The sequence below is a fragment of the Ursus arctos genome, unplaced genomic scaffold, assembly GCF_023065955.2.
Source record: "Ursus arctos isolate Adak ecotype North America unplaced genomic scaffold, UrsArc2.0 scaffold_34, whole genome shotgun sequence".
Lineage (NCBI taxonomy): Eukaryota > Metazoa > Chordata > Mammalia > Carnivora > Ursidae > Ursus > Ursus arctos.
Genome location: NW_026623030.1, coordinates 3275002 through 3295593, shown reverse-complemented (window position 1 = coordinate 3295593; position 20592 = coordinate 3275002). Strand labels below are relative to the sequence as shown.

Sequence of the window (20592 nt, the reverse complement as noted above, 5' to 3'; positions counted from 1 at the left end):
ATGCCCACCACACAGCCCTGTGCCACCCTGCCTGATCTCCACCAGATTTCAGGGCAACCCAAGCCCTGCCGGGGCACAGCGTCCACACAGTGGTCCCCGACTTAGCATGCACCAGACCCTGCAACAACCAGGGATTCCCTGCCCTTGTCAGAAATCAGGCCAACAACTACTGAACACGTGAAGGAGGGCAGTGGAACAGAACTCGGGGGCTCCCACAGGTTCCCATCGCTCCAGCCCTGCCAGCCACGGGAAGGCAGAGTGACTGACCAAGGTCTCCCAGATTGGGTTAGACATGACTTCTCCGGCCCAACTTCCCCACAGGGCACCCATAGGGCAGCACTGAGTAGCCTTCATGGTGCCCTCCACTGGGTGGGGCCACAGCCAAGCGGCCTGCTGGGAGTCACAGCTGGCACAATGCCACCCTACCTGCCTCACCCCAGGTGGGGCCAAGCGTGGGACACCACCGTATCTGTAAGAGACAATGTTAACCTCACCCCAGGGGAGGGGGCGCCCCACTGCTGCGGGGCCAGGACCACCGCAAAGCATTGCTCTTCTCTTCCCAGCAGAACAGTAACAGCAGAGTCCTCTGCCCTACAACTCAACACCGGGTGTAGGAGCGGCAGGCGCCTATGCTGGAGAGGCCACAGCCCCGGGTGACTAGAAACATGACTGTGGGGGCCGGCCCAGTAAGCTGGCAGCACAGTGCCCCACTGGGTACAGGGGCTTGGTGCCCAGCCCTGGCAGGAGCCCACAGGCTGGGATGAGGATACCGCCTGGCACTAGCTCCTGGCACCCAGCAGCCCCCCTGGCAGCAGGCCCAGGCAGCGTGCCTATCAGCCCCAAGGATCCACGCCCAGCTCAGAACCGTTGCCTGCCGGAGCACTGGCTCCAAGAAGCCCAGGATCTGGGGCAGTGGGATAATTAGGTAGTCCTCTGAGGCCGAGACCTAGTCCATCTTGGGCAGGGGGTGGGTGAAACCCTGGCTAGGCTGACCCTGAGCAAGGGCAGCAGGAACACAGTCCCTGGGGAAGGGAAGCTCTGGCTTCTTGTGAACACAGAAGCTGGGGGAGAATGAACATAGAGACCTGGCTGTAACACCTGGATTCCCTTCCCAGGTCCTTGTTTACAAAATGGTCCACCCCCACCTACCCAGCTGGGCTGTTACACAGAGAACTACATAGGTCTCTGCAGAATTTGCATGTCCTTTTGTCCCCCCTCCAAGTCCCTGCCACAGAAAAGCCAGAAGTGGCCCCCACCCACACACTGAGATTGAGGGCAGGCCCAGGGCCCAGACACCCCAAACTTTTAAAACACACACCCAGCAAAGGGAAGGCCCGCCCCCCTGAGCGAGGGAGCTGGCCGAGCTTCCTGCACCTGTCTGCTGCTCCTTCCTGTCTACCCTCCTCAGCTACAGGCATGAAAGGCCCGACCGACCAGGCAATGCCACCCTGGCAATGCCACCCCGTGGAAAGAAACATCTTGGGGGCACAAAACGCCCAATCAATAAAAGATGTTATCTCTCAGGGTGGGGGGTAGAAGCACAGGAAAACTATAAATTCTGTATATTCATTTCTATAATATTCAGAATTTAAAATAATCATGTATTACTTTTAAAATCCTTAAAAGAACTGATGCACGAACGTGGATAAATTTCAAAATCATGTCAAGTGAAGAAAACCTTACACAAAAGAGTACAGACACACAATTCATTTAAATTAAGTTCTAGAAAAGGCAGAACTAGTCCATGGTAGAAACAAAATCAGAAAACCCTGTGGAGGGTGAGGTGAGCACTGTCTGGGAAGGAGCATGAGGAACTTTCTGGGCTGAGCATGGCTCTGTATCTTAGTAGGAGTCAAACTCCAGGAGTCAAGACTCACTGGTCAAAATGTAAGGGGTTGCCTGAAATCTGGGTACTATGTTGCATGTAAATTTTACCTCACACTGGAAACAAAAATTCCAACAAATAGAGAAAGAATAGAGGTTTCCACAGGACATGCCCTTCTCAGCACCAGCTAACACTCACTCAACCTGGGCACACAGGAAGCAGCTCATGAGGGCAGACTGGTCCTAGCACGAACAAATCCGTGTGGCCCCCTCCTGGTTCCATCCTGGTTCAGCAGCCCTTGTGGGGCTTCAGTAGGTACTCAAAGCCAAGGCCAAGGATACTCCTAAGACTCCCCCACCCTGCCCCCCAAACACACAGCAGCCAGAAGGCCAATGAGAACGGCAGAGGCACAGCCCTATGGCCTCCTGCCCCATGCAACAGCACCCCATTAGAAGCCCCACTTGCCCATAATCCCAGGCAGTCTACATGGCCTCAAGTGCTCACAGGGAGGCTAGAAAGGGGCCAACCTCCAGGCCTCTTCTCCTAGCACCCCACAAAAAGCACGACATGCTCTGGCTCAGCCTTTCAAAGGCCATCAGAGGAGGTTTTAAAACAAAAGGGATCTTTTGGGAGCCTGGGTGGCTCAGTCGGTTGGGCAACTGACTCTTGATTTTGGCTCAGGTCATGATCTCAGGGTCATAGATCAAGCCCCACATCAGGCTCCATGTTCGGCATGAAGTCTGGTTGAGATTCTCTCACCCTCTCCCTCTCCTCCTCTGCCCCTCTCTCAGCTCGCTTGTGTGCACACTCTCTCCTCCCACCCACCCCAAAAATAAATAGAATCTTAAAAAAAAAAATAAAACAACATAAAATAAAAGTGGTCTTTGCTTAAGCAGAGAGCCCAGGAGAACAATTCCAACCATCTATCTGATGGGAACTGCCCCAACTTAGCCTGGACGCACATTGTGTCCAGAGCCTGGGCTCTAGGAGGCCTGGGCATTCAGAACTGCTCTGGTCCAGGATGCCTGGCTGGGTCAGTCGGAAAAGCGGGTGACTCTTGATCTCAGGGTCGTCAGTTCAAGACCCATATTGGGTGTAGAGATTACTTAAAAAAAAACTAACTGGTCTGGTCATTCAACCTCCAGTGGTGCCCTCTGGAGACCAGACTGGCAGCCTCACCTCCCTGGGGCCTGGCAGCAGGCCCTGCATGCCTCCTGGAGACAGAAGAGTACATCCCACCAGCACCTCCAACCCCATGGGGAGGAGCCAAACCCAGGGTGTGAAGTTGTGGTTTCACAGCTGGCACTCCCGACCCTCACGAGCAGTATGCTCCAGAAAAATGCTGTCCCTTCTACCCAATGCCTAACCTCCCTCAGGCAGGAACAAGCATCTCCCCCTACCACTCCAGAGGCAACTGTGGGCACCTTGACTGAAAGGCCTCCCAATTTCACAAAACCCCTCTACCTCTCTCCCAACCAGAAGGGTGGGCCCGAGAGAGAAAGGTGAAGGGCAGGGAGAGGGGGCCCAACCTACCTCCCCTCCCTGGGCCAGCCTCCTTGCCCATATCTCCTAGAAATTTTGGCCCCCATCTCCCTCTCTGGTGGTATTCCCTTTCTTGAGTGGGACTTCCCATAGGAGTCTTGGAGCTATGCCGGGGAGACAGGAGGAACTCCATCCAGGCCACTCCAAAGCACCCAACAGGAGACTGTCTTTTCTCCTTAACGACCTCTTGGGAAGGAACACCAAGCCAGAAATAACAGTAACACAGGAATCTTCCAGCCACCCATTGCCCACCCAGAGCTCCACTGCCAGGTGGGAGACACAAAGCATGCCAAGCACACGGGCTGTGCTGAGCGAGGTACAGCCAGCCCCAAGGCAGCTTCCACACCCACAGCGCTTTAGCTCATCTGTGTCAGACAGGGTCCTAAACATGTCCCCAAGCCTGATTCTGAGGTCAGCATCGGCCTTAGTCACAGCTGACCAGTACCTGGTACATGGCCCTAACAGGTGCCTCTTCCCTGAAGGCCTGGCCCCACCCAGGCTGCAAGAGAACAGCTTGAGGGCGTGGTGGAGACAATCTGAAGGTACAAGCGGGACCCAGAAGAGCCCAAGGCCCAGCCCCCAAGCCACCAACCAGTCCTGCCTGGCCAGAAGCCCAGGACTGCTTTCTCCTTTCCCGATGGCCTGGAGCCCTTTCCATATCCCTCTTCTTTCTCTCTTCTTCTTTTTTTTTAGAGAGGAAGAGAGGGAGTGGGGAGAGGGGCAGAGGGAGAGAGAGAGACTCTCAAACAGACTCCCTGCTGAGCACGGAGACCAGGACAGGGCTCGATCTCACCACCCTGAGATCACGACCTGAGCTGAAATCAAGAATCCGACACTCAACTAAGCCAAACAGGCGCCCCCTCTACATCTCTCTTCCCTGTATTCCTCCATGAAGTCTTTACCATCCCCTTCACTGGGAGCCTCTCTCCCCTTCACCCGCCCACCCAGGCAGCACCTCACCCTACCTCAGTCTGCCCCTGGGGAAGACTGAAGTGTTATCTTCGCCTCCAGAGACAGATAAGACAACAAGGTTCTGGGGGTTTAAGGAACTTGCACAAGGTCACAAGAGCAAGTAGGTGGCAGAATGAGAACTCAGAGCCTGATCCAGAACTAACGTCAGACTCTCCCTACCCCTCGGACAGGTACCACGCACCTCCCATCGCTGGGCATGGGCAGAGATGCCGCTTACAGGAGCACAGCCCTCCATGCGTCAGAAGGAGGGTCTTGGTCTCCAGCTCCACCCTCATCTCCCCCTGCCCACCACCAGCCACCTATTACAGTAGGGCCTCCGCTGGGCTGCGTTCTCCTGACCTCAGTGTTTAAGGTCAGCCCAGCTCCCTCATCACCCGAGGCCAGTAAAAAGCTCCTAGCTACAAGTGACAAAGTGTTCCCCCAACCCCAGCATGCAGCCTGCTCTGGGTGCCCTGGCTGTGCCTGCTGCTCTTCTGAGAACACCCCTGGCCTCCATGACCTCTCTGGCCTGTCCCTCCAGGCATGGGCTGGGGGTGGGTGAGACTCAGTGCTCTGGGCAAGCCCAGCCGTGTAATACAGCCCAGACCTGGATGCCGGCCAGCAGCTCCTGGCTCTTCTCCCAGACCATCCTCCTGGAAAGCAACAGGCTCTGTGAATGCCAGGAGCCCAGCCCTCCCTCCAACGCAGCTTCTACGAAATAGACATTTGGGTTCCTGGGGCGCCTGGGTGGCACAGAGGTTGAGCGTCTGCCTTCGGCTCAGGGCGTGATCCCGGTGTTATGGGATCGAGCCCCACATCAGGCTCCTCTGCTGTGAGCCTGCTTCTTCCTCTCCCACTCCCCCTGCTTGTGTTCCCTCTCTCGCTGGCTGTCTCTCTGTCAAATAAATAAATAAAATCTTAAAAAAAAAAAAAAAAAGACATTTGGGTTCCACTCAGTGCACTGGTGATGTGATCATCACGGACCCAGTGCTGGCATCCTTCTCTGCCCCTCAGGCCAGGCCTGTTGCCCACCCACCGGCACACCCTGAACAGCAAGGGAAGTGGCACCACCCCAGCTGGACTTCGAGGGCCTGAAATCCCTTCAGGTCCCACTTAAGACCACATGCTGCCCATGATGGGCTGGGGCCCTGACCACCTTCATCTCCGTGCACACCCATCTGAGAAGTGGGCCAGCTCCTGGGTAACTCAACACCATGAGAAAGTGCTGGTGTGAGGGGAGCCCTGGCAGGAAGCTCCACACTGCACAGGCCCCGTGGCCTGCAAACCTTGCTTCTCCAGGGCAGCCTGGGGTCTTCTCCCTCCCCCAGGCCTACAACCCTCCCATCACTCCCGGCTTTGGAACCAACCAGAAGCAAGGCCAAGATGGCCTTGGGGGCCTGCAACTGGATGTCCCTTCGTGGCTCTGACACAATCGGCTACTTGGCACCAGGAAAGGCACAGGGCAGGTGCCACCAGAGGGCGAGGTCTGGCAAGTGCACCTGGCCAGGCGAAGCCATAAATGCCACTGGGGAGAGGCAGGTGAGCACCGCTCAAAGAAGGGGAATAGCAGCTTAAGATTATGATTATTATTACAAAAACTATCCTCACTTCCAGACTCTGTCCTCCGCATTGCACTCCCTCGGGAAGGGCCTGAGCTATTGGTGAGAGGCTCTCTAGCAGCAACAGAGCAGGAGCCCGGAGGCAGGGAAGCACCCATAGGGAGGATGAGCCGACAGGAGAGAAGAGCAGGGGACATCTGCCGTCCCCATCAGGCAAGGAACAAGTGAAAATCCAGGAGCGACTTCAGTCGGGAGGCAGAGAGGCCCCAAGGCACTGGTTCTCGTGCCCCGAGCTCCAGCTCCCAGGGGTCTGGCTCCTCACAGGGCACGGCCCATGGACCAGCAGCCTGCAGCTACGGCAGCAGCACCCAGGGTCTTGCGAGACATGCAGCTGCTCAGGCTGCACTCCAGACCTCAAAACCAGAACTGGCACTTTAACCTCACAGGGCTCGCACACACGTTCAAGCCTGGGAAGCACTAAGGTGGGTTCTAAGCTTTCTACTTCCCAGAAAGCCCAATGCTCTCCAAGCAGTAAACGCTCAGCCACTGGGTGTCGAGAGGAAGAAGACAGCTCCCAAAGGGAAGACATTATTTCCCAGACACACCAACCCAGAGAATGATTAATAAAAACGGTGGGGGCGCCTGGGTGGCACAGCGGTTAAGCCTCTGACTTCGGCTCAGGGCGTGATCCCGGCGTTATGGGATCGAGCCCCACATCAGGCTCCTCTGCTATGAGCCTGCTTCTTCCTCTCCCACTCCCCCTGCTTGTGTTCCCTCTCTCGCTGGCTGTCTCTATCTCTGTCGAATAAATAAATAAAATCTTTAAAAAAAATAAAATAAAAATAAAAATAAAAATAAAAACGGTGGACCTGGGGAGCACCTGGGTGGCTCGGTCAGCTGAGCAGCCAACTTCGCCCCAGGTCACAATCTCAGGATCCTGGGATCAAGCCCCGTGTGGGTCTCCCCATTCAGCAGGGAGTCTGCTTCTCCCTCTGCCCCTCTCCCCACTCATGACGCATGTGCACTCTCTCTCATATAAATAAAATCTTTTAAACAACAACAATAAATAAAAAACAACAACAACAAACAGTGGACCTGGAATGTGAGACAGAGGTGCAGCCTGGTTACCAGGCCTCTGCGGAGACAGGACGTGGCCAAGCGCAGGGGCTGCTGGGCCTGGGTGGCAGGCAGAGACCTCAAGGGAGCGAGCAGCACGGCACAGTGGTAAATAGGTGGAAATTCCACCCGCGAGGATCTTATAGGGCACCTGGAAAGCCTGGGCAGCTCCACTGGAAGAGACTATCACAATCATCTCACCTGCCCCAGGGACGCCCTTCAGATGAGATAACTAAGTCCCAGAGGGAGAGACAGGAGTCACAGCTGAGTCACAGAGCTGCAATGGCCCGCCCATGGCTCCTGGAAAGAAACACCAACTCCACAATTTCAAAATCAGTCCTGGTAGCTAACAATTTCTTATGCCAACGAAGGACTCTAAGAGAATTAAAGCAAAACAAAACTAACCCAATCCCCTACCATTTTCTATTACCATCACGTCACACAAAAAAATATTTCAAGACCAAAAAACAGGAAGAGGGGCGCCTGAGTGGTGCAGTTGGTTAAGTGTCCGACTCTTGATTTCGGCCTAGGTCGTGCTCCCAGGGTCGTGAGATCAAGGCCCCACATCCAGCTCCGCACTCAGCAGAAAGTCTGCTTAAAATTCTCTCTCTCCCTCTCCCTCTCCCTGTCGCATGCTGTCTCTCTCTCAAACATAAATAAATAAATCTTTTTAAGATTTTTTTTAACTTATTTGAGGCGGGGGGGCGGACGGGGAGAAGCAGACTCCCTGGTGAGCAGGGAGCCCACACAGGGCCCGATGCCAGGACCCCGGGATCAGGATCTGAGCTGAAAGCAGATGCTTAACTGACTGAGCCACCCAGGCACCCCTAAATAAATCTTTTAAAAAAGCAGGGGCAGGAAGAACCACCTCTCAATGCAGGGCAGTCCTTCCCAAGAAAGGGCAGTTGACAACCCTTCACCCACATGGTTGCCACAGGCTAGTCAAAATTCTCAAGGCAAGCTGGCATTAAGGAAGCACTGCCCTGCCCTGTGACACGACATGACCCTCCTGACAAGGATAACAGAGATGGCACCCTAAAGGGGAATTAGAGAAAAACAAAACTTGAATGCCAGACAGTCATGATGGGGCTTTAATTAGCTGGGCGAAAAATAAGAGTATTTCCCAAGGAGGAAAGAGAAAAGTAGTATTTTAGAAAGGCGGCCACAAATGAAAACATGCGAACCCTGTGGTCCAGAAAATGCACTCCAAGGTCCAGAAATGCACACCAACAGAAATCTACCCACCTGCTCACCAAAACCCAGGCAAGCATGTGCATGGCAGCTCTGCTCACAGGGCCCAACGCCTACAGGACAGGGGTAGCTGAAGTATAGGAGCTGTTAGCCAGCCACGAGCATAACTGACCATCTGTACAGGACCATACAAATGTGCCTTTTATAGGTTAAAAATAGTTGACTGCTGGCGAGGTCAGACAGTTTCATTTACATGCACATAGATGAGTCTCCCCAGTATACTGTTGACCAAAGCAGCCAGGCCCAAAAGAAACTATGTGGTGTGATTCCATTAAGTTGGAAAGCAGGCAGCATGAGTCCAAGGGCAAGGGAGGAGTGAGGAAGGACAGGGGGTGACTCAAAGGACTCACAAGGGGGTTCTGGGGTTGTGTTTCTCATTCTGGATACTGGTTACACAAGTATGTCCATCTGTGATGAACCCTCAGAGCTGTCACTCACAAATGCACACGTTGCCTACGTACGATGTACCTGAGTATAATACAGGGCACAGAAACATTCAGGATGGGAAGCAGGGCCCAGTCTTGATCCTGATCAGCAAGTAGACCCAAGTCAGGAAATAACCTCCCTGAACCACCAACTAACAATAATAATGATCACAAGACACGAAGCAGAGCACTGACACGACAGAGTGGCCACAACCAGGATGGAATGTCCAACTCAGAAGAGAGAACTCTGCAGACCAGCCAGGAACCTACAGAAAACCTAGAAACCACCATAAAATCAGTGTCTGCCATCCAAAGTAACGACAACCTGATGACAGTTTTTAATCATCCTTGTGTCTAGCTGATACTTCCACAGACAGGAGGAGTTCCAAAATCAGGAAAGCCCAGGAGAGAAGAGGAAATTCAGAGTGGCAGGTGAGGTACAAACAGGATACATTCCACCAACGCCTGAGCAGGTCCCAGAGCAGCCAGCTGGGCACATCAAAGGAGGGAAGCCAAGGAGAAGCTAGACGAGGCGCTCCGGAATAGGGGTCAAAGGGAGCTGCTGAGTGGACGGAGAACCCCCTTAGCTCCAGTGTGATCAAACCCCCAACTCTCAAACAAATGATTCAAGGACTACAGTCAAAGATCAAAGACCAAAAAAGGAAAAAAAAAAAATCAAGTAGAGACACCATGGGCACCCACTAGTTTTTAAAAAGCCATTTCTAAGGATAAAATTAGGGAACTTCTATTAAAAAAAAGTCACACTCTGTGGCCCCATGCCTAAAAAGCCTCTAGGTGCGGCACCTTACAGAAGAGGTCTCGCGTGCCCAGCAGGTATCTTGAAGCTTAAAGGGTCTAACAGAGAGGCCAAGAGCTCAGAACGGGAACCGGACAGAGATCCACTCAGACTTGAGAAAAACACACTCCCAGCGTCACTCTACTTTTAAAATGGAGTCTCAGTGATACTGGAAGGATTGTTTAGCATTACGAAACCGGCTTTAGAGACAGAAACCAAACTAAACAGGCATTTATCCGCCTGGAGAAGTAGAGCCGGCAGTGGGGTGAAAATGGGGCTACTTAAGGAGGCAACACTGAAAACACCTGAACCCCCACTGGCAGGCTGGATGATGAAGTGGAGGACAGTGCCACCCTGGACCACTCCAAGTGGGGACAGGATCTCGGAAACCACAGCTACACCCAAGCACTTCAGTGAATCTCAGAATAGAGATTAGTGCCTGGCTCTGAGTGCACAAAGAGCAAACTCAGCCAAACTCAGCCAAACCCAGCCACCCCGCTGTTCAAGGATCCAGACAAGCCCAGGGGAGCGACAAAGAAAAGCTAGGGAATGGTTAACCCACAAACCAGGACAGCTGTGATTTCTGGGAAGGGACAGGGATGAACTGGGGAGCAGCACAGGTGGGTGTCCAGGGGCTATTTCTTACATGAGTGGGGGAAGCAACAGTGTACATCGCCCACTACACCTGTATGTGTGCACACGTGATATACACACTCGTTAACATGTTTGTAAATAACCCAGAGCACAATCTTCGAGTCAACTGAGGAAGCTGGCATGCTCTGTGCAGGAGCCAAAAAGAAAGAAGGGCAGGATGAGACCTTCTAGATGCAGGGCGGTGCCAAAGACTAAAGCCGTGTGACACTCAAATGAGCACCCCTCACATCGCTTGACCCAAATACCCCCCAAACACTGCAGGGCCACACGGCTGGAAGACTAGGGCAGCAAGATGCCAAGAAGGGCTTCAGAGGGTTCAGTCCCACTGGAGACACCCGGAAAGTACCACTCTGTCCTAATAAATAGAGAGCAACAGAAGCCAGGGCCTCCATACCTGGGAAGCCAGGTGTGCCTCACCCAACAGGAGGGAAATCCCAGGAACTCTCCAAAGGACTGGAAGGGAAGAAGGGCAGTTAACGCCACTCTAAGTGAAAATACCAAAGTCTAGTGTACATCTCCCCTCTGTAGTCCCTGCCCCCTCTAATTCGGAGTCCAATCAACCTGAATTATCTTTCTCAAACACCAATCTCATCCAGTCACTCCCCTGCTTAAAGCTTTCAATGCATTCCCGATGCCTGGATAAAGTCCACACTCCAGCCTGGCCTGCAGGGTGCTTCCGTAGAAAATCTGGTCCACCATCATGCCTGAGTGCCCCTCCTCTGCGAAGCCAACCCTGCGTTTCTCCCGGGACCCGATGTCAGCACTAGCTGCCCAGATGCTTCCCCCTGTGCACCTCCCCTCTGCCCATGCCCCCCTACCCCCCGCCAGGCTCCCAACGTGGGGGACGCTGTGTCCCACTAGCCCAGAGCCACAGCTGCACCGGGCGTGGAGCAGGCCCTTGTAAAGGTGCATTAAGTGAGCAAATGCTGGCAGGCAGGAGCAGTGTGGAGAAGAGAGTGAAATACTAAGTGAGAGGAGAGAAGCAGGAGGTGAAGAGGGGGTAGTGAGAAAGGAGAGAAGGCTGCCCAGCAGCCTCCCTTGTTAGCACTTCCAAAACTGTTGTTTACCGTCTTCAAACTTAGGATGCCCGACAAACTTTCAGGTGGTTTATGTGTAACTGTAGCTGGTGTTACTGCCCTATTTCCCATATTAGACAAACTGGCAATTAAAACAATAACTTGACTTAAAATAGCTATAAGAAACCCACATTGGGGGGCGCCTGGGTGGCTCAGCCGATAAGCATCTGCCTTCGGCTCAGGTCATGATCCCAGAGTCCTGGGATCAAGCCCCGCATCAGGCTCCCTGCTCAGCGGGAAGCCTGATTCTCCCTCTCCCACTCCCCCAGCTTGTGTTCCCTCTCTCGCTGGCTGTCTCTGTCAAATAAATAAATAAAAACCAAAAAAAAAAAAAAAAAAAAAAGAAAAGAAACCCACATTTGGGGCGCCTGACTGGCTCAGTCGGTACAGCATGTGACTCTTGATCTCCAGGTTGTGAGTTCTAGTCCCAGACTGGGTGTAGAGATCGCTTAAAAATTAAAAACAGGGGCGCCTGAGTAGCGCAGTCGTTAAGCGTCTGCCTTTGGCTCAGGGCGTGATCCTGGCGTTCCAGGATCGAGTTCCAAATCGGGCTCCTCTGCTGGGAGCCTGATTCTTCCTCTCCTACTCCCCCTGCTGTGTTCCCTCTCTCACTGGCTGTCTCTCTGTCACATAAATAAATAAAAAATCTTTTTAAAAAAATTAAAAACAAAAAAATCCAAAACCAAAAAAACCACATTAACATAAATACCATTTTTATGGGGAAAAAAAACCCAAAATAAAAAAAATTAATGAAAAGAGTTTGTTTTACATTTTTTTTATACATTTTAAATCTCTCCTTTTTAAAAAAAGATTTTATTTATTTATTTGACAGAGAGACAGACAGTGAGAGAGGGAACACAAGCTGGGGGAGTGGGAGAGGGAGAAGCAGGCTTCCCGCTGAGCAGGGAGCCCGATGTGGGGCTCAACCCCAGGATCAGGACCTGAGCCGAAGGCAGACACTTAACAACTGAGCCACCCAGGCACCCCTACATTTTAAATCTCTTTAACACCTGGCTTAATAGAAGTGGCTAGATTCTACCATCTAGTCTATTAGAATATGTGGTTTTGATTCAAGTCTCTGAAGAAATGTGACTTTACACAGACAGAAGGGAGGACTATTTAAATTATCCTTTCAACTAACTCTCTTCTTCATTAACATTACACTGAAACTCAACAAGTGGTGGTCTCTCAAAAGTTGCAATGGGAGAGGCGCCCGGGTGGCTCCACTGGTTAAATGTCTGCCTTCGCTCAAGTCATCATCTAAGGGTCCTCGGATCCAGCCCCGACCAGGCTCCAAGCTCAACAGGGAGAGCACTTCTCCCTCTCCCACTGCCCTCCCCCGCCCACTGGTGCTCTGTCTCTCAAATAAATTTTTAAAATCTTAAAAAGAAAAAAAAGTTGCAGTGGAGACTCTGAATTCGTATCCGTGACAATCTCACATCCAGTTACGCAAAAATCCACCAGTCTACGCCGCACTCCTATTCATGCAAGATTGTGCAACATCAAGCACTGGTCATCTGGAAAATTTTGGTTCACTGAGTTGATCAGATCTTCCAAATGTCATCACATTTCATTATACGACACCAAAAAACACCATGTGTTAATATCACCGCTGATCTTATCAGTGAAGGCTAAGTCAGGCTCACAGCGATGGATAGGAGTTTTCCAAAACTTATTTTCCCTTGAGGGTTCTAAGCACTGGCAACATACATTGTCAGCTGGTTTCCCTGAAACGGCAAAGCTCACCTTCTGCATTTGAGAAAATGTCTGAACAAATTCTCCAAGTCTGAATAATCACGCCTTGTCTGTCAGTCGTTCTTTCAACTAAAAACAATGTTCCACGAGAAAAAGCAGCTAGTTTAGAGCACAGCCCAAGCAAATGAGAAGTGCTTTCCAGAGACGACAGTTATACTTCACAGTAGCTATGCATACTCCCCATTTTGTCACTGATACTAAAAAGACGTGTACCCCAGGGTCTAGCTTTACTCCTCAGTCATCTGTACTGCCTCCCCAGGACACTTGAAAGACTGGCTGTCTCCATCTGGAACACCCAGAAAACACAACTCTGGGTGATGGGTACCACCCACCACGGCTTTGCATAAGACAAAGGCCAGTAGTTTCTTTTCTTTTTTTTTTTTTAAGATTTTATTTATTTATTTGACAGAGGGAGAGACAGCCGGCAAGAAAGGGAACACAAGCAGGGGGAGTGGAAGAGGAAGAAGCAGGCTCCCAACGGAGCAGGGAGCCCGATGCGGGGCTTGATCCCAGAACTCTGGGATCACGCCCTGAGCTGAAGGCAAACACTTTAACGACTGAGCCACCGAGCCCCAAGGCCAGTAACTTCTAAGTACTATGAAAAGGCTCTTGGGGACCCCAAGCAGTCTGCAAATCACTCTGCGAACAGCCGATATGCACTAGCTCAAATATTTAACAACCCATTTTACTTGTAAGGGAAGTAAGGCAGAGAGGCATTCTTCCCAAAAACCACACTTGTTTACCAAATAGTCTAAGAGGCAGGGCTGACAGAAACCATGAAGAGACCTCCAAAGGCCTGCTTACTCAGAGCTGGCAATGCTTTGGGAGCAAGCAGAGCCTCTGTACGCTGTGGGCCCCGGGCTGATTGCTCCTGCCCTCCTGAGGCAGAGGTGGTCAGAGGGGGACGTGGGGGAAGGGTGCTACAGGAAGCAGGATGTGCAAGCTCTCTGCCTGCTGGGGGCATGAAGTCAAAGTCCCCTCCTGCCCAAAGCGGCTCAGCCAGCCCTGCTGCCCTTATCAGCGTCAACACATGCATGGAATGTGGGACTTTGGAAACAGTCCTCTCCCCTGGCCTGCACCCCTCTGGCACTCAGGTTCACCTACCACAGCCAAAGGAACACCCAAGCTCAGTGTTCCACCCACCCACACCTGGAGCCTAGGGGCAGGTGGGAAAGGCACCTGCTAGAGGTGGCCCAGGGCACCCGAGGAGGCTATGGCTTGGCCCCTCTCCTCATCTCCAAGATCACCCATCTACCAAGAAACAGCCTCACACTGCTGAGAGAGAGGCCACCCTGCCCAGTCCCACACAGCACAGTGAGACTACCAAGAGAAGAAAAGGAGCCCAGCTCTGAGTTCCCAGGAACCCCCAGACCGTCCCCCTCACGGATCCTCTGGAAGTGGTCAACAAAAGCCCAAGTTTACATAGTCCAACGTGCCAGAGGGAAGGAGTTGGCACTGGGAGGAGGAGGAGGAGGAGGGTGGGAAGCGGACTGCTCACTAGGCTTGTAGTGGTCTCTCCCCAGTGTACAAGAACTACCTCCAGCTCCAGGCTCTGTCCAAGACAGCAATACTGCCACCCCACTCAAAATGAAAACCTTGACTGTCCTCAGGCCCAAGCACTGCTCAGAGGAAGGAGCCCACACATAACGCGTTCAAGGCTGCCACACGTGGGGTTGTGTTTACCTTACTCTTAGAACTTCTCTAACGGGGACGACTGGGAGGCTCAGTCTGTTGGGCACCTGACTCTTGATATCGGCTAAGGTCATAATCTTGGGGTCCTGGGATCAAGCACCACGCTAGGCTCCGTGATCAGCGGGGAGTCTGTTTAAGGATTCTCTCTCTCTCCCACTGCCCCCCCCCCCCGCTTGTGTTCTCTCTCTCAAATAAATAAATCTTAAAAAAAAAACAACTTCTCTACCTGCTTCCTAGCTATGTGACTTGAGACTAACTGCCTAACTTCTCTGAGCCACTTGTACAGCGAAGACTGATAAAATGATCGGCACTGCACGGGTTATGTTCTGAGGATTAAATTCGGAACACCTTCCATATGGGGTAAGAGCCCAAAAGTGAGCCCCCAGCCCTCTTCTGCCACTACTTTGCTAGCACTCTGCCAGGAATTCTGTGAGCACCACCCTTCTCCCAGTATTCCAGCAAAGCTGCAGTAGCACCTGTCAGACACAAACCAGCAGCCACTTCCTACTGGAGAGAAGGGCACAGAAGTCCTGCGCAGGGTGGGAGGCAGGGTGGGACAGAGAGACAAAGAGCTGAGGCAGGAACCCACCCCCAGAACCACTAGCTCTCAAAACAGAGCCCCAGAGTCCGTCTACCAGGATGCGTACAGGCAGGAAAGAACAGAGAGGAAGGACACCCTGTCTGTGCTCCCAACACCACTCCTTCCTCGACTATCAGCCAAGACTTCTTGATCCCCTCTCCTTCACTGCCCCAGCCCAGACTGGTCTTCCTTCCCTAATGGACAGCATATTCCTAACCAGGACACCAACCAGAAACACACCAGACTCAGGGGACTTGCTGCTCCCCTCATACTCTAAGCTGCCTAGAGCAAACAGGGCTGTCTTATGTTCCATCTGCCCACAGATATGCACTAAACCCCAGGACCGCCCATTGTTCTGTTCTAGCAAAGAGAGCTGAGCCAGGTGAGCCACGTCTTACCTAAAGCCCTACCACCAATGCCCTTTCACAGCCACCCCACCCCTCCCTGCGTACTCTCCTTCCTGGCCCCTTACACACCTTACCCAGATAACAATGCAGAAAAGCAACCTCAGGGACCAATCTATCTCCCCCAGGGTCAAAGAGAAAAAATAGGGGCTCAGGTCCCAGGAGTCCCCAGCTATGGCCACAGTGGGCTCATTAGGGAGCCACAAGGATCCCAAATGTCACGATGTCAGGCCCTGCCAGGGCACACAGAGGTCAACCACGGCCCAAGAATGCAACCACAAAACCAGAACAGGTAAACTCTGAAAACCAAGCAGGATGAAGAGTCCTGGGGTCAAGAGCAGCAGGAGGCTCTCCAAGGACCTCCAACGAGATGCCCCCTTAGTGCACACTGGCCTGGGATCTCTCCCACGCCACCAAGTAAGAGGGACCATGAAAAGAGCAAACCCCTTCTGTGTCTGGTGCTTCTCCAAGACCCTACTAACTAACAGAATCAACCCAATTTTTTTCTGTAAATTCGATCCCATGGGCCACCAGGGTAAAGCAGTTCAAGACCACCCCAGATCATAACGCACTGGTCGATCTGAACTCCCCACCTGCTTGACTCTATTACCAACATAGATTCATCACCTGCTAAAGCAGTGGTTCTCGATCTTGGCTGCACATCAAATTCATTTCCAAGTCTTAGGAAACATGGATGTTAGAAATAGTCCGGGCTGGGCCAGCTTTTACCAGCTCCCAGGTGATCCCCATGTGCAAGGCTGAGAACCAGGCGCCAGCAGGCAGGCCTCTTCCAGGCAGCACAGGTAACAGCACATACTTAATAGGTCCATGTGCAGCAAGCACTGATCACAAGGAAAGCACCATGGTGTTCACAGAGGGGCAGGCCACGGAGGCCTCTGACCCCACCTGCCCAGCCATCAACCCGAGTACTCTCGCTTCTCATTCATTTTAGGAACAAGAATTCACCAAGATCTTAGGATCTTCCAAAGCAGCACAGGTGAGGGAACTACGAAGGCCACAGCCATTCCTCCTCCTTAAAGGGCCTGTAACCAAGCTGATAAAGAGACCAAGGAAGCTCGGACTCCAGTGTGGTGATGGGACAACCTCTCCTTTGGGGGGGGGTATGTGGGGGGTAGTTACTATTCTCAAGACACTGGAGTGGCCCCTCCCGATACTCACTGGAGAGAACCCACCCACCAACAAGTGCTGCTGGGAAAGAAGCCTGAGGCCGACAAAGCAGCCTGGAACGCACGGGACAAGTCTGCACAGTGGCCACGCCCGTGCCACAGCCAGCCGCCCTTCCATCTCCTCGAGAGGCCAACTCCCCACCTGGAAGCGGCCCCCTAGCCAAGTCCAAACACTGCCTTTCCTGAGTGGCCCCTGGAATTGCTATGGAATGGATAGGGAGAGCTGGAGGTACAGCCCTGGAAGACCCAGCCACCTGCCTTTCCATACCCCACTCTCCCCCCACATCCATACCCCTAGTGCCCTCAAAGGTGGATTACCCTCAAACAGGAAACAGGGACCCACTCTGGGCTACGTGTCTCAGAAGCAGCAGAAAGGCCCTTTGGCGTACATAGATGGCTGTTCTGTCCCCTCTCACCCACAGAAAGACCTGCTCTAACCCCAAGACCACACTCCCCCTCTCCTCCACCCACGTGGGACATTACTATGAAAAACATAAAAACTGAACTGTCTGAAGGAGGGGCTCTGAACCCCTTCCTGACTGTCCCAGGCAGGTTCTTAGAGTCACTCTCTCTATGAAGTCCAGCCACACCCTCCCTCAGCAAAGGCACCCCAGCCTGGGCCCTTCCCTTCTGGTCTGTGACAGGCGTGGAGTCACCTCCTGGCTTTCCCTTATCAAGCTCACTGGGGGCCCATATACAACCCCAACCCCCACCCGTTTTCTCTTGCTTTGCCTTGCTTCGCCACCCCTGCCACTGTGGGCTACCGGAGTTCTCAGAGACCTCTCAGAGACCTACCCCAGCCCAGGTCCCTATCCCTTAGGGCAAGGCCCCTCCCAGCAGGAAACACAGGCTAGCGGTGCCAGGCAGAGTCAAACTGGCCTGGCTTGTTTTGGAAGCCCCTAAGCGGGAGCCAGGATCCTCCTGGGGAGGGGGCTGTCTGCTGGCCTCTCCCTGCTTGGAGCTCAGACCTCTCTAGACTCCACACCACAAGGGCACTCACAAAGCCCTGGAGTCAAAGGCATTTAGCCTCCAGCCCCAGCCTGACCAGTTGCTTACTTGTAGCCCCAGCAAGTTATGTAACCTCCCAGTTGAGTCTCATTTACCCATCTGCAAGAGGAGACTATCCGGTGTGCTGACCTGGAAGGATTCTGAGAAAACTCGAGTGTGCCCCCATCTCCCGGCCTGAGGCCGACCAGTTGCTGGCAAGGCCGAGAGCGTCAGAAATCAGCATGATCCAGCCGAGCTGCAGGGGCTGGGCACTGCACCCCTGTGTCTGTTCTCAGAAAATCTTGTTGAAGGAATAAAAGGCTTGCGAAAGAGCCTCACAGGTGCCTGGCACACAGAGGGTGCTCCTGTGCTAGCCCCTCTCACACGCGGCATCCGCAGGCTCACACTCTCGCCTCACCGCTGTCCTGTCTCCCCCACCACACTCCACACCACCACTGTCTGTCTATGCACTCTGCATGAAAACCCCTCTCTTACAGCCAACTGAACCCAGCATGGCATCGTGGCTCTCCTCCAGCCCGGAGCCGGCCCCTTCCTCCATGCCTGGCAGCTACAGCCACCCTCCCCATGGCACCCTCTGCACTGCATACAGCACCGTGCCAGCCCTTATCGGCCTATCTTACAATCATTTGTTTGCCTGTCTGTCTTCCCCAGGCTGAGCTCTGGAGCGCAGCGATATGAGAACACAAACTCAAGTTCTGTTCCCATTTTAGACATGGGGACACTAAGGCTCAGAATCAATCACTGTCCAAGGTCACACGGACGGTAAACGGCAGAGCCAATGTCACACTCCAGACTTTCTTCTAAGTCCAGTTCCCTCTCACTGCCCTCCAGGAGTCCCTCCTGAGCCAGGCGGGCAAGAACCTGACTGGTCGTTTCTTCTCGATGGTGAGGTGAAAGCTGCCTCCCAGGTGGCAGAAACAAGAAGAGCCCCCACCCTCTTAGTGATCGGGTCCTGGGGGCAGTGGCCCTCAGCCCCAGTGGGCAAGGCAAGCAAGCTACTGGGTGGGGCTGACAGTTTGAGGCCAACAGGCCAGCAAAAGGGCAACACCACAGGTCCCCTGGGTAAACTGAACTTTATTCTTTCCTCACACCTCCGACTCTCCAGAACTGCCCAGCCAGCCCTTCTCTGGGGGCTAGCTGCTGATTAAAAGGCACTGCCCCCACGCCACCGCCCCCCCCCCCCAAGATCTGACCCTGACACACAATAAGGACTCCGGGAAGGCAGCAAGCCTGTCAGCTCAATAATGCAAAACCCTGTTGCTCCAAGTCCACGACAGCTGACTTCAAGTGGATCGGAGGCTGTGCTTATTAACAAAATGAGAAATCTGATCTATGGAAAGAAAACACTACGTGAGGATTAATCCAGGACTGCAGCTTGTGGAGAAGGCTGGGCTGCTGGCCAAGACCAGGGAACGAGGATGGGATCCTGCCTACCTGTCCCCAGAGCAGGTAGTGCGCAGCAGGACAGGACACAGCGCCTCTGCCCCACCTGCGCTGCTGCTTCTCCTTCCAGCAACTGCAGCAATCACTTCAGTTTTGCTTTAATTAAAGGCCTGGCTCCCTCGGGCTGCTTCTTCCTCTATGCAGAGCCAGCAACCAGAGGGAGATTTTTCTTTTCAGGAATCGCTTGTAAAAGCTGAGTGACTAATCTACAAGTCCTAACAACTGGCAGGAAAACACTGCAGGGAGAAATTCTGGGCACACACCAGCACTCTCAGTCAAACGGCCAGAGAAGCTGGGCAAGAGGTACTCAGCAACTCCCCAAAACTGGTCTGCAGAAAGCCAGAAGCCAAAGGAAGGCAGACCAACCCTGAAGTTCTGACCCCTAAGGCAGGCAGGCAGGTGGGGAGCCCCCTTCCAGCCTTCTGAATCTACTGCCTGCCCAAGGGACCCAGAGATTTTCATAAGCCCAACTGTACAGGACCAAAGGTTCACTCGAAGGCAAGGAGACCTACTCCTGGGCCAAAAGACTCAGTTCAACCCCCAAGTATCAGTTTCCCATCCCCCCCTTGGTGCTAAGAGCCAGCTAACCAGCAATCTCACCACACAGCTTTGTCTCTGGAGGCCAGCCTGAGGCCGGCCCATCTGCTTTTTTTCAGACGACTCCAGCAACCCTGCTCTGCTAAGTGTACACTCTCTCCTTGAGCCAGTGCTACAGACCAGCCACATGGCCTGTGCTCTCCTGAAAATGTCTGCTAAAAGGGCCAAGGAGTCCAGAGTTGGCAGATGGGAATGGAAGAGAAGAAGTAAAGCCAGGAGCCAGGAAGCAATAAATGCTAGCTCCAGAAAGGTTCTGGGTTTGGGTGACCTAGCTCCATCCCTCCATCCAAAGTCCCTGGAGAACGGCCCCAAGTTTAGCCTATAAGCTCTGGAGGTCCCTTCACTACCTGCCAGTTCTCCTCCTCCCCCCAGCACAAGAGGCAAAGCAATCCCCACATCAGTCAACAATCCACCGCCACAGGATTCCTATGGGCAAAGCTCTACCCCTCCCCCCCACCACATATGTCAGAGGGGTGGCCTCCCTGGGTTACACCCCTTCTGCTGTGGGGGGGGGGGGGACCTAGCTTTCCAGATGTGCTTGGCAACTCCTACTAGAAAAGACACTGGGGGTGGAGGGGATAGAAGACACGGATAAATAACTTCAAAACCGTTCCAACCCATCCGGATCAGCCCTGGGCTCCCTTCCCCAGGCAGTCCCACGCTGTTCTGGGTGGGGCCGCTGGGCGCATTATCTGACCTCCTTCCCTCCTCTCCGTAAGTCACTGCCCCCC

At 53.2% G+C, this 20592-nt stretch overlaps 1 protein-coding gene across 1 annotated transcript in view; it reads right to left on the bottom strand.

Annotated features, from left to right (window-relative positions):
- HIC2 (HIC ZBTB transcriptional repressor 2) overlaps nucleotides 1-20592 on the bottom strand; it is a 31173-nt gene that overhangs the window by 9780 nt on the left and 801 nt on the right. The window lies entirely within an intron of this gene.